Source organism: Chanos chanos, chromosome 12, assembly GCF_902362185.1.
Source record: "Chanos chanos chromosome 12, fChaCha1.1, whole genome shotgun sequence".
Classification (NCBI taxonomy): domain Eukaryota; kingdom Metazoa; phylum Chordata; class Actinopteri; order Gonorynchiformes; family Chanidae; genus Chanos; species Chanos chanos.
Genome location: NC_044506.1, coordinates 24,256,951 through 24,269,450, shown reverse-complemented (window position 1 = coordinate 24,269,450; position 12,500 = coordinate 24,256,951).

The window sequence follows — 12,500 nt, the reverse complement described above, 5'->3', positions numbered from 1 at the left end:
TTTACTGTGTAAATGCAAAGTGAGGGTTTTTACTGTGTAATCGCACAGTGAGGGTTTTTTACTGTGTAAATGCACAGTGAAGGTTTTTACTGTGTAAATGCACAGTGAGGGTTTTTTACTGTGTAAATGCACAGTGAGGGTTTTTTACTGTGTAAATGCACAGTGAGGGTTTTTTACTGTGTAAATGCACAGTGAAGTTTTTTACTGTGTAAATGCACAGTGAGGGTTTTTCACTGTGTAAATGCACAGTGAAGGTTTTTTACTGTGTAAATGCACAGTGAAGGTTTTTGCAGAAATTTACAGTCAGTGGAGCTGCAGGTTTTACTGTGTGTGAATAGTTGTTCACACAGTAAAATGTGTGAAGAGAGTAGAATTGTTGGAGGTGGTTACTGAGAGAAGGAGGGTACAAAAACTGCTCAATATAATGGACAACACCTCACATCCCCCTACTGTTCACACAACACCTCACATCCCCTACTGTTCACACAACACCTCACATCCCCTACTGTTCACACAACACCTCACATCCCCCTACTGTTCACACAACACCTCACATCCCCCTACTGTTCACACAACACCTCACATCCCCTACTGTTCACACAACACCTCACATCCCCTACTGTTCACACAACACCTCACATCCCCTACTGGTCACACAACACCTCACATCCCCTACTGGTCACACAACACCTCACATCCCCTACTGGTCACACAACACCTCACATCCCCTACTGGTCACACAACACCTCACATCCCCTACTGTTCACACAACACCTCACATCCCCTGCATGACCTACTGTTCACACAACACCTCACATCCCCCTACTGTTCACACAACACCTCACATCCCCTGCATGACCTACTGTTCACACAACACCTCACATCCCCCTACTGTTCACACAACACCTCACATCCCCTGCATGACCTACTGGCCACACAACATCTCACATCCCCTGCATGACCTACTGGTCAGACAACACCTCACATCCCCTGCATGACCTACTGGTCAGACAACATCTCACATCCCCTGCATGACCTACTGGCCACACAACATCTCACATCCCCTGCATGACCTACTGGCCACACAACATCTCACATCCCCTGCATGACCTACTGGTCAGACAACATCTCACATCCCCTGCATGACCTACTGGCCACACAACATCTCACATCCCCTGCATGACCTACTGGTCAGACAACATCTCACATCCCCTGCATGACCTACTGGCCACACAACATCTCACATCCCCTGCATGACCTACTGGTCAGACAACATCTCACATCCCCTGCATGACCTACTGGTCAGACAACACCTCACATCCCCCTACTGTTCACACAACACCTCACATCCCCTGCATGACCTACTGGTCACACAACACCTCACATGCCCCTACTGGTCACACAACACCTCACATCCCCTGCATGACCTACTGGTCAGACAACATCTCACATCCCCCTACTGTTCACACAACACCTCACATCCCCTGCATGACCTACTGGTCACACAACATCTCACATCCCCTGCATGACCTACTGGTCAGACAACATCTCACATCCCCTGCATGACCTACTGGCCACACAACATCTCACATCCCCTGCATGACCTACTGGTCACACAACACCTCACATCCCCTGCATGACCTACTGGTCACACAACACCTCACATCCCCTACACAACTTAATGGTCACACAACACCTCACATCCCCTACTGGTCGCACAACACCTCACATCCCCTGCATGACCTACTGGTCACACAACACCTCACATCCCCTGCATGACCTACTGGTCACACAACACCTCACATCCCCTGCATGGCCTACTGGTCAAAGGCCAGAGTGTCTTTAGTCAGAGGCTGTTTTAGCTCTGCTTTAAGAAGGACAGCTACAGGAAGTCATTCCTGCCCACTGCAGTTTCAATACATAATGACTCTGAGGGGCAAGACAAAATACTAATACACATTCCTAATTCTACACTTATTTCTACACTGAATTTGCACATCAGAGGTGTACTGTTAATTCTATTGTATTCTATTTATTTTTGTCATTTTATCTAGTGGTATAGTAGTTTCGTACGTGTAAATACAGTATTTGTGTTTACCTACCTCTCTGTGTGTTTTTGGATGTAAGCTATGTGTGTCTTGTGATTATGTGAACTGCTGCTGTAACACTGCAGTTTCCGCTTGGGGATCCATAAAGTAAATCTAACCTAATATAATCTAACCTAATCTAATCCAGTGTACAGTCAGTCTGGTGGCTGAGGAGCTACAGGTGGAAACATGTGATTGGCACCTTTCTGTAAATGTGTTACAGTACGTTATGATTTTATGTAGCTGTTAATGAGGCAAGAGGCATGAGGTGAGACTGTTATGTATCACTAGACTGATGCCCCCCCCCCCCCCCCCCCCCCCCCCCCCTTAGCCTCTTAAACACGTCTCCAATCTGACTAAATCCATTCAGTTCTCCAGAGTGTTCTCCTATCTGATAAGATCTCCAGAGTGTTCTCCTATCTGATAAGATCTTCAGAGTGTTCTCCTATCTGATAAGATCTCCAGAGTGTTCTCCTATCTGATAAGATCTTCAGAGTGCTCTCCTATCTGATAAGATCTTCAGAGTGCTCTCCTATCTGATAAGATCTCCAGAGTGTCCTCCTATCCGATAAGATCTTCAGAGTGTTCTCCTATCCGATAAGATCTCCAGAGTGTTCTCCTATCCGATAAGATCTCCAGAGTGTTCTCCTATCTGATAAGATCTCCAGAGTGTTCTCCTATCTGATAAGATCTCCAGAGTGTTCTCCTATCCGATAAGATCTTCAGAGTGTTCTCCTATCCGATAAGATCTTCAGAGTGTTCTCCTATCTGATTAGATCATCTCCACCTTATAAGTCTATTAAGCCAATGTTTTTACTAATGTCATCGTTCATTATTGTTCATTAACATACTACTTTTCAATACATCAGATTGTCTTCAGTTTTTACCCCTAGACAGATATTATTGAAATACTCATTTGTTGTAGATGTGGCTTTTCTTTTTAACAACATTTCATGGTTATGCAACCATCCGGAAAAAGAAGAAACGGAGACTCAGTGCCATTTCTGCCTGGCTGAGAGAATCAGTAGACCAATCAGGACTGGGCCATTTTACCAAACACTCAAGGGCTTAAATCACAGCCAATGAGCAGACATAAGCACAGCTTAATTATGAACATGCACACACACAACAATTATTCTAACAATCATTCCTTTCAATACAATCTAATCACAAAACCCTCTCTTCTCTCCACTGGGTTTATTCCAGTTTTAAAGAGTGATTAGAGTTACTATAGGAAAAAGCAGTAAAGATGAAGAGATTCTCTGTTTGCAGTGAACTGCAGTGAATTAACTTATAGGTTATGTTAGAGCTCCAACATAGTCTTAAAATAACGCTGATCTGCTGGTGAGGACGCAAAAAACTGGGACATCAACATTTTACCTCTCTGCTAACTGAACAACTGAACAACTGCCTGTAGTTAATCTGATTAGCAGTGAGACGTGTGCAGATAAAGTGATCTCATTCACATGCACATTAAAAATCAAATTGGATTTTTTTTATGAATGTCGTATAAGATATGAAGTTTTATTTTAGCTATTATTAATGCGTAATCACAAAACCGTAAGAGATTAAGACCTAGTAAATTATTCAAAGATGTCTCTGGCATGGTTACGGTCCATAAGCATGTGACGGAGGAAAGGAAGCATTAGAGTCAGAGCTGTCAATCAGAGAACCCGTGTGTGTCATTCGAAAGAAACAGTCTTTCAAAAAAATTCTAGATGTCCAGAGACATATCCATCTCTCTCTCTTTCTCTCTCTCTCTCTCTCTCTCTCGCTCTCACTCTCTCTCTTTTTGTATGCATGCAATGCACACACACACACACCTGTGACCCTAATGTCGAAATATGGGAACGCTGTAGTAAGCTAGCGGAAGGGATGCCGTCTGAAGGGTGACACTGTTGTTTAGTTTGACGGTTTTGACGACAGAATGTGAATGTGGTGACAGACACTGTTTAGAGACAGTTACACTCCTTAAACGATAGACACTCAACACACCACACATTCTGATTCTATACATTCTGACCCACAACCTGCAGAAATCACACTAATAGTTCATACTTGGTGGAGACACCTTTGGAAGCAATTCCAAAGCAATTTTAAGTTTCAAGTTTATTTAGAGCCCAGTATCACTGTTTACAGTCTCAAAGGGCTTTACATGCCCACAACAGACCAAACAGGACCTCACCCCCTAACTTAATCCTCATGGTGGGCAAGAAAAAACTCCCCGAAAACCCAGGTATAACAGCAATAACAGGGAAAAAAATGGGAGAAATCCTGAGAGGGACCACAGAGAGAGGACACCTCTTCTTGGCCAGACGGGCGTGCAATTGGTGCCAACCCAGCGGGCAATTACAATTTCAAGCAAATACAATCAGATCACAAACAAAGGGGATGGCGATGCTGACAGGAGGCTGACAGGGGGATGGAAGTTGAGAACACCAGGATGGATTGGTCCGGAGGGCAGGAGGAGTCAGGATCACTGGTGTCTCAGGAGTAGCATGTGTGGCTCAACAGAGAGAGAGGGAGAGAGAGAGAGAGAGAGAGAGAGAGAGAGAGACAGACAGAGCGAGAGAGAGAGAGAGAGAGAGAGAGAGAGAGAGAGAGAGAGAGAGAGAGAGAGACATTGTTAGATATGTTCATTTCCACATAATGGTTAAGGGACAATGTAGATCGTGTGCCAAGTGCAGGCAGTTAAAAGGGAGAGCTAGAAGGTAATACGGACATGAGGGCACTCTGGGACACAAGGCGGCCAAACACTCCACCATCAACAAACCTGAGTGAATGTGTTGGAGTGAGGGGGGCGACAGCATCCAAACATCCCAGTTCACCAAACACTCTATGCCTGAGAACCCACCAGATCTGCTCCTTTACATAGAAAAGAGCTGTTAGCAAAAGGCTTGACTAAACAGATAAGTTTTCAGCCTTGACACTAAGACTCAATATTTTATCATAGACATTTTAGTTGCTGGTTGATCTGTTTTGCTTCTAAAAAAATTCTAAACTGTGAGATTTTGATGGACAACATCAGGTCATGACAAATTTTGGAAATTTAAGCAGGGGCTCTAAGTCCAGGACATTCATCTTTCCCTCTTCTGCCTTTCCAGAATAGCTTACAACAGTCTGACACCTAGAGCTGGAGAAATGGCCAGTTTATCCATGGGCAGAGACGGAAACTGGAGAGAAAATTGACTCGGTCTTGGTAGGGTGGGAATGGAGGTAAGCATCAAGATAGAACTGTAAGACATTCAAGTGATTGTTTGCTGATTGAGCTGAGAAGCAGAGGAGGGGGAAGACAGTCACTGTATTTGCAGACAGTGATAAGAAGTAAAATGTGATAACAGAGCCTAATGTACAATTAAACATTCCCATGCTCTAATCCATGGGAACTGCCAGGGAACAGACAGCCTGTGGCAGGGACTGGTTTGGGGAAATTTGTGAACAATAGGACTGCAAGATAACAAGTGAACGGTTAAGAATGATGGCTATTAAAGGCAAGAGGAGGAGACACTACGAGTAGTGATCTTGATCTCGAGGAAAGGTGTGACATTAACACACATGAGGTATCACTCAACCATAAAAGCAAATCTTTCAGGTTTGATGTTCTCATTGTTATTGGTCCTCTTCTTCCTCTATCCATGACATGCCTTCTATTTCTAAATAACTGTCATGTTTGGCTATACTTTGTGTACTCTTTCTCAAGTGGTCTTTATACTCTGCCCAGTTTCGTGTGTCTACTTTCCACTTGTCCTGGTTGTTTGGAATTGAGTCTTTACCTTACTTCAATGAATGCTGCATGCAGGTGCTGTGCTTACCGCAGTGGATGACTGCACGCTGGGACTGATCCCTCCTTTGATTTTTTCCAATAGACACACAGCCAGGGGTCGTTTGCACCAATGCAACAGGCAGATTACCAGCTCAAACACAGGACAGGCCAAAGTGCAAGTCATTGAATCGGGAGCCAAGTCCATTGCTGAGCCAATGATTCATAATCCACAATGGCCTGCTGTATCATGTGACCAAAAACCGGCAAGAGAGGCTAGAGATGTTACTTGTGCTATACTTTAAGAATGATATTATCATGGATCTGGCTGACACTGATCTGTTGGGTGGACATCTGGGTTTCTGGAGAATGCCTGAGCACATGTAAAACCATTTCCACTGACCATCCATAGAAGCAGAGGTCTTATGCTCTGCCAAAAGTGTGCTGTATGTCAGAGGACTGTGCAAAGGATACTGCCTCCTGCCCCTGCGGTGCCACTCCCCATCACTGAGGTCCCATTTCAGTCGATTAGTGCGGACATTGTGGGTCCTTTCCTGAAGCCTGCTGGGACACACGAGCATATCCTTCTCATTGTTGACTATGCCGACTGGAAGACAGTGGCTAGGGAGCGTGCTTTGTTGTCAGCTTGTCGTACTTAAGCTCCCTAAGAATATCCTCAGTGACCAAGCCATCCCCTTCATCTCCTGGCTAATGTTGTTCACATGTAAACTCCTCCAAGTGACACACATTGTCAGAGAGCACATGGAGGAACCCAAGAGGAGGAAGCTACAATCGGCCTGCTCTGGGAGTGACCAGGTGTTAGCGCCAGTGCCAGTCCTTACCACGATTGCGGAGAAGCTGGGCCCCTTTAATTATAAGGTGCATCCACCACGGAATGGGAAGACAGAACAGAGTTACCATGTCAACCTCTTGAGGCAGGGAATAGAGCAAGTGACTTTGATCAAACCTCGGACCAAGAGGAGGTTCAATGACAGCAGGTATTTGAATTAATCGACCAATCACAAGATATATTTTCTGTTGTGCAGAGTCACATCACCCTTTTAGAACAAAAGGTTAGGACATCCCCATGAGCTGCTGTTCAAGCTACATTGCCGAACTTCGGAAGCTGTTGCTTTTGGTGACCAACTAGACTGTGCTGGATGACACACTTAGAACTGGCAAAACCACTGAGGGGCACAATGCACAGCTGAGTTGAAACGCTCTGTGGAAGCGGGATTGCGATTGGAGAGGGAGAAGAGCATCTTTGCTGCCAGCCAAGTTGAATTCTTGGGTTTTCGTGTGGTTAAGGATGACGTGTAGCCAACTAGTGAAAAAGCAGAGGCTATTCAGAAGGGGCCCACACCTCAGAACAAAACAGAGCTTCAGTTCTGTTTCATCTACTTGACCAGTCTGCCTCGTGGCAGTGGACTGACACACAAAAAAAGGCAAACACTGCTGCAAAACATTTGCTACAGACTGATGATTTGCTTGCACGCTATGATGTGACGAAACCCCTTATGGCCTGGGGGTGCTGCTTTTCCACTGTGGAGCTGGATGGCTGAGAGGCTCCCATCTGCCTTGGATCCAGAGCGCTGTCCTGCACAGAGAGAAATTATGCACAAATCGACAAAGAGGTTTTGGCAGTCATTCTCGGGCCACCACTTTGTGATTTTCACTGACCACAAACCCCTCTTAGGCCTACTGCACCACTCTAAGTCAATGCCACCAGTCCTATCCCCACACATGCTATGTTGAAGTGTGCTCCTTGGGGCCTATGCTTACAAGTTGAGTTATAGGCCAGGTAAACAGCTGGCGAATGCAGATGCTTTGAGTCGTTTACCACTGCCCGCTACTGTGACTGAGATGCCTACCATCCCTAGAAGCGCCTTTGCTGGAAATGGTGCCAGATGCCCCATTGAGTGCATCAAAAATTTGCTGACCCTACTTTGAAGGATCCAGTCCTGTCCCTTTGTGCTGCGCTGGGTTCTGCATGGATGGCCAACAGATGCGCCCAACTTGAGTTGTCTGCACATAAGAACTGTTTGTTACGGGGGAGTGGTGCAGTTATTCTCAAGCTGGCGAGTAAGGAGGAGCTCACCATGCTGCACCCTGGCATTGTGCACATTAGAGGCCTGGTATTGTGCCCATTAAAGGCCTGGCATTGTGCCCATTAAAGGCTGGCATTGTGCACATTAAAGGCTGGCATTGTGCCCATTAAAGGCCTGGCATTGTGCACATTAAAGGCCTGGCATTGTGCCCATTAAAGGCTGGCATTGTGCACATTAAAGGCTGGCATTGTGCACATTAAAGGCTGGCATTGTGCACATTAAAGGCTGGCATTGTGCACATTAAAGGCTGGCATTGTGCACATTAAAGGCCTGGCATTGTGCACATTAAAGGCCTGGCATTGTGCACATTAAAGGCTGGCATTGTGCACATTAAAGGCTGGCATTGTGCACATTAAAGGCCTGGCATTGTGTACATTAAAGGCTGGCATTGTGCACATTAAAGGCCTGGCATTGTGCCCATTAAAGGCTGGCATTGTGCCCATTAAAGGCCTGGCATTGTGCACATTAAAGGCCTGGCATTGTGCACATTAAAGGCTGGCATTGTGCACATTAAAGGCCTGGCATTGTGCACATTAAAGGCTGGCATTGTGCACATTAAAGGCCTGGCATTGTGCACATTAAAGGCTGGCATTGTGCACATTAAAGGCCTGGCATTGTGCACATTAAAGGCCTGGCATTGTGCACATTAAAGGCTGGCATTGTGCACATTAAAGGCTGGCATTGTGCACATTAAAGGCTGGCATTGTGCCCATTAAAGGCTGGCATTGTGCACATTAAAGGCCTGGCATTGTGCACATTAAAGGCCTGGCATTGTGCACATTAAAGGCTGGCATTGTGCACATTAAAGGCCTGGCATTGTGCCCATTAAAGGCCTGGCATTGTGCACATTAAAGGCCTGGCATTGTGCCCATTAAAGGCTGGCGTTGTGCACATTAAAGGCCTGGCATTGTGCCCATTAAAGGCTGGCGTTGTGCACATTAAAGGCCTGGTGAGAAGTTCTGCATGGTGGCCAGGTACAGATATAGAGATAGAGGAAAAAGTCAAAACCTGCGCAATCTGCCAGAGGTCACGTCACGCACCACCTACAGCACAGCTGAGAAATGGTCCTGTCTACACACTGACTTTGCTGGTCCATTCCAAAGAAAGACATTCCTCATAGTAGTGGACTCACACTCTAAGTGGTTAGACGTGTCCATGGTCAGTTCCATGTTGCCCTCTGCAGTCATCAGCACACTAAAACTCCTCTTTGCAACTCACAGATTGCCAGATGTCATCATCTCTGACAATGGTGCCTCCTTCACCTCTGCAGAGTTCCAGCAGTTTGCCAGGCGTAATGGCATCAGGCATGTAACCACAGTGCCGTGCCATCCCAGTTCAAAGGGCCAAGCCGAACGTATGGTCCAGACAATCAAAGAGCCCTTATCCAGGATCACTGTCGGTGACTGGCAGACATGTCTGGCTAGATTTCTGCTGTCACATCATGTCACCCCTAATTCTTCAACAGGGAAAAGCCCAGCTGAACTTCTCATGAACAGACACCTGATCACTGCCCTAGATTGCCTTCATCCTGACTATGAGAGTGAGATGCACCACAAGCAAAAGGTGAGTGTGGAGAAGCATCAAGTCACGAATAGCAGTTTTCAACCAGATGACAGTGTCTACATGAGGAGTTACGCTCAGGGTCACAGATGGGTCCCGGGTGTGATCGTGGAAGTCACTGGCCCAGTTTCATACAGAGTGCAGATGCCAGATGGGCAATTGCACTGATGCCATGTGGATCACTTGCCAGATTTTATGAACTGGGGGAAGGGGTGTAGTGTATTGGGTTTTCATGTTAATGTGTATGTACACATAGTTATACTCACACGCTTATCGCAGAGCAGGAAGTAAATCGCAGAGTGCAATCGAGCCTACGAGTTATGTATACTGTGTTCCACTCATTATCTAAGACGCTTATCCTAATCAGGGTCACCGGGGGTGCTGGAAACACCCTGGACAGGTCGCCAGTCCATCACAGGGCAGACACACAGACAAACACACTCACACACATTCATACCCGGGGGCAATTTAGCATCTCCAGTTCACCTAACCTGCATGTCTTTTAGCATCTCCAGTTCACCTAAACTGCAAGTCTTTGGACTGTGGGAGGAAACCGGAGCTCCCGGAGGAAACCCACGCAGACATAGGGAAAACATGCAAACTCCACACAGACAGGACCCTGGCCGCCTAGCCGGGAATCTCCCTTGTCTTTTGACGTGTTTATGTATGTAGAGGATTATGTGTGTATGTATGTAGTGGATTATGTGTTTTTGTGTGTGGTAGATTACGTGTTTATGTATGTAGTGGATTATGTGTGTATGTATGTAGTGGATTATGTGTTTTTGTGTGTGGTAGATTACGTGTTTATGTATGTAGTCGATTATGTGTTTATGCGTGTGGTGGATTATGTGTTTACGTATGTAGTGGATTATTTGTTTATGTGTATAGTGGATTATGTGTTTTTGTGTAAAATGGATTAAGTGTTTATGCATGTAGCAAATTATTTGTTTATGTGTGTAGTGGATTATGTGTTTATGTATGTAGTGGATTATTTGTTTATGTGTGTAGTGGATTATGTGTTTACGTATGTAGTGGATTGCGTCTATGTGTGTGGTGGATTACACGTTTATGTGTATGGTGGATTATGTGTTTATGTTTGTAATGGATTATCTGTGTATGTGTGTGGTGGATTATGTGTTTATGTACGAAGAGGATTATGTGTGTATGTATGTAGTGGATTATGTGTTTATGTGTATAGTGGATTATGTGTTTATGCATGTTGTGGATTATGTGTTTATGTACGAAGAGGATTATGTGTGTATGCATGTAGTGGATTATGTGTTTATGTGTATAGTGGATTATGTGTGTATGTATGTAGTGGATTATGTGTTTATGTGTATAGTGGATTATGTGTGTGTGTATGTATGTAGTGGATTATGTGTTTATGTATGTAGTGGATTATGTGTTTATGTGTATAGTGGATTATGTGTTTATGTGTATAGTGGATTATGTGTTTATGTGTATAGTGGATTATGTGTGTATGTATGTAGTGGATTATGTGTGTATGTATGTAGTGGATTATGTGTTTATGTGTATAGTGGATTATGTGTTTATGCGTATAGTGGATTATGTGTATATGTATGCAGTGGATTATGTGTTCTTCTGTGTGGTAGATTATATGTATACAAGGGTTTATGTGAAAAAAGCAGTGAGGAAAAAATGAACCACTTTATTGATTATTGACAATATTTTCATGACAATATTTTCATGATTGAAATGTTTTTTCACACTCCTCTGGAATCTCACATAGACACCTCTGGACTGTGCTGTGCACTCATGTAGTCTGAATGTAACTGAGCCTGTTTCATTTCTCTGCTGCTCCGTCTTGGTCCAGAAAATGAGTCTCATACACTAAAGCAGCAGAACAATGTGGTCAAAAGCTGTTTTTTGTGAACCCAGCAGTTGATGAGTAGTTATTACGTGTCCCCATATACCTGCTATTGATGTGTCATTGTATGATTGATGATAAGAGTCTGTTGGGTCATGGCTGAGACTTCAGGCTGTGTTTATGGCCTAACGTTAAATTGACTTTGTCATCTAGGCACATCTTCTGCACCTCTGTTCAAACAAACTGACTGAAGAAATTGACAATTTGTCTGCGTCTTCTGCTTTGTATGATCTTAAAAAGAACAACTTCAATGACTGTGCATCAAAGGAGACTGAACACCATATAGAGAGAGAGTGAAAAGCTGTTAATTTTCTTTTTGGAAAAACCTTAAACAACGGCCCTCCTGTCTGTCGTCTCATGGTGTGACTGCGGCCCTCCTGTCTGTCGTCTCATGGTGTGACTGCGGCACATTCCTTTTGTCCTTTGTCCCACCTGCCATTGCTTTGAGGGACAGTGCAGCAGTGAAGAGGAGCGACGAAGATGTTTTGTTTACCTATGATGTGGAAGATTACAAAAGCAAACAAGACACTGAGTAGCTCTGCTAAATCAATACACATTTCTCTGACAGTAATCAAAGATGAGTTCTCAGCATCAAACTTCAACATTCACACTCAACACAAACCCCATCAGGAACACTGAACGGGGAGAGGTGACAGTAGTTGAGTAGAAACAGGTGGATATAGATTTTCTCTGAGCTCTGTGTGTGTGTATGTGCGTGTACATGTGTTCGTGTGCGTGTGTGTGTGTGCACACGTATGTGTGTGTGGGCGTGTGTGTATGTCTGTGTGTGTGTGTGGGCATGTGTGTGTGTGTGCGTGTGTGTGTGGGCATGTGTGTGTGTGTGCGTGTGTGTGTGTGTGTGCGTGTGTGTATGCGCGCGCGTGTGTGTGTGTGTGTGGGCGTGTGTGCGTGTGTGTGTGGGCGTGTGTGTGTGTGTGTGTGGACGTGTGTGTGTGTGCGTGTGTGTGGGCATGTGTGTGTGTGTGCGTGTGTTTGTGTGTGTGAGTGTGTGTGGGCATGTGTGTGTGTGTGTGTGTGTGTGTGGGCATGTGTGTGTGTGTGCGTGTGTTTGTGTGTGTGAGTGTGTGTGGGCATGT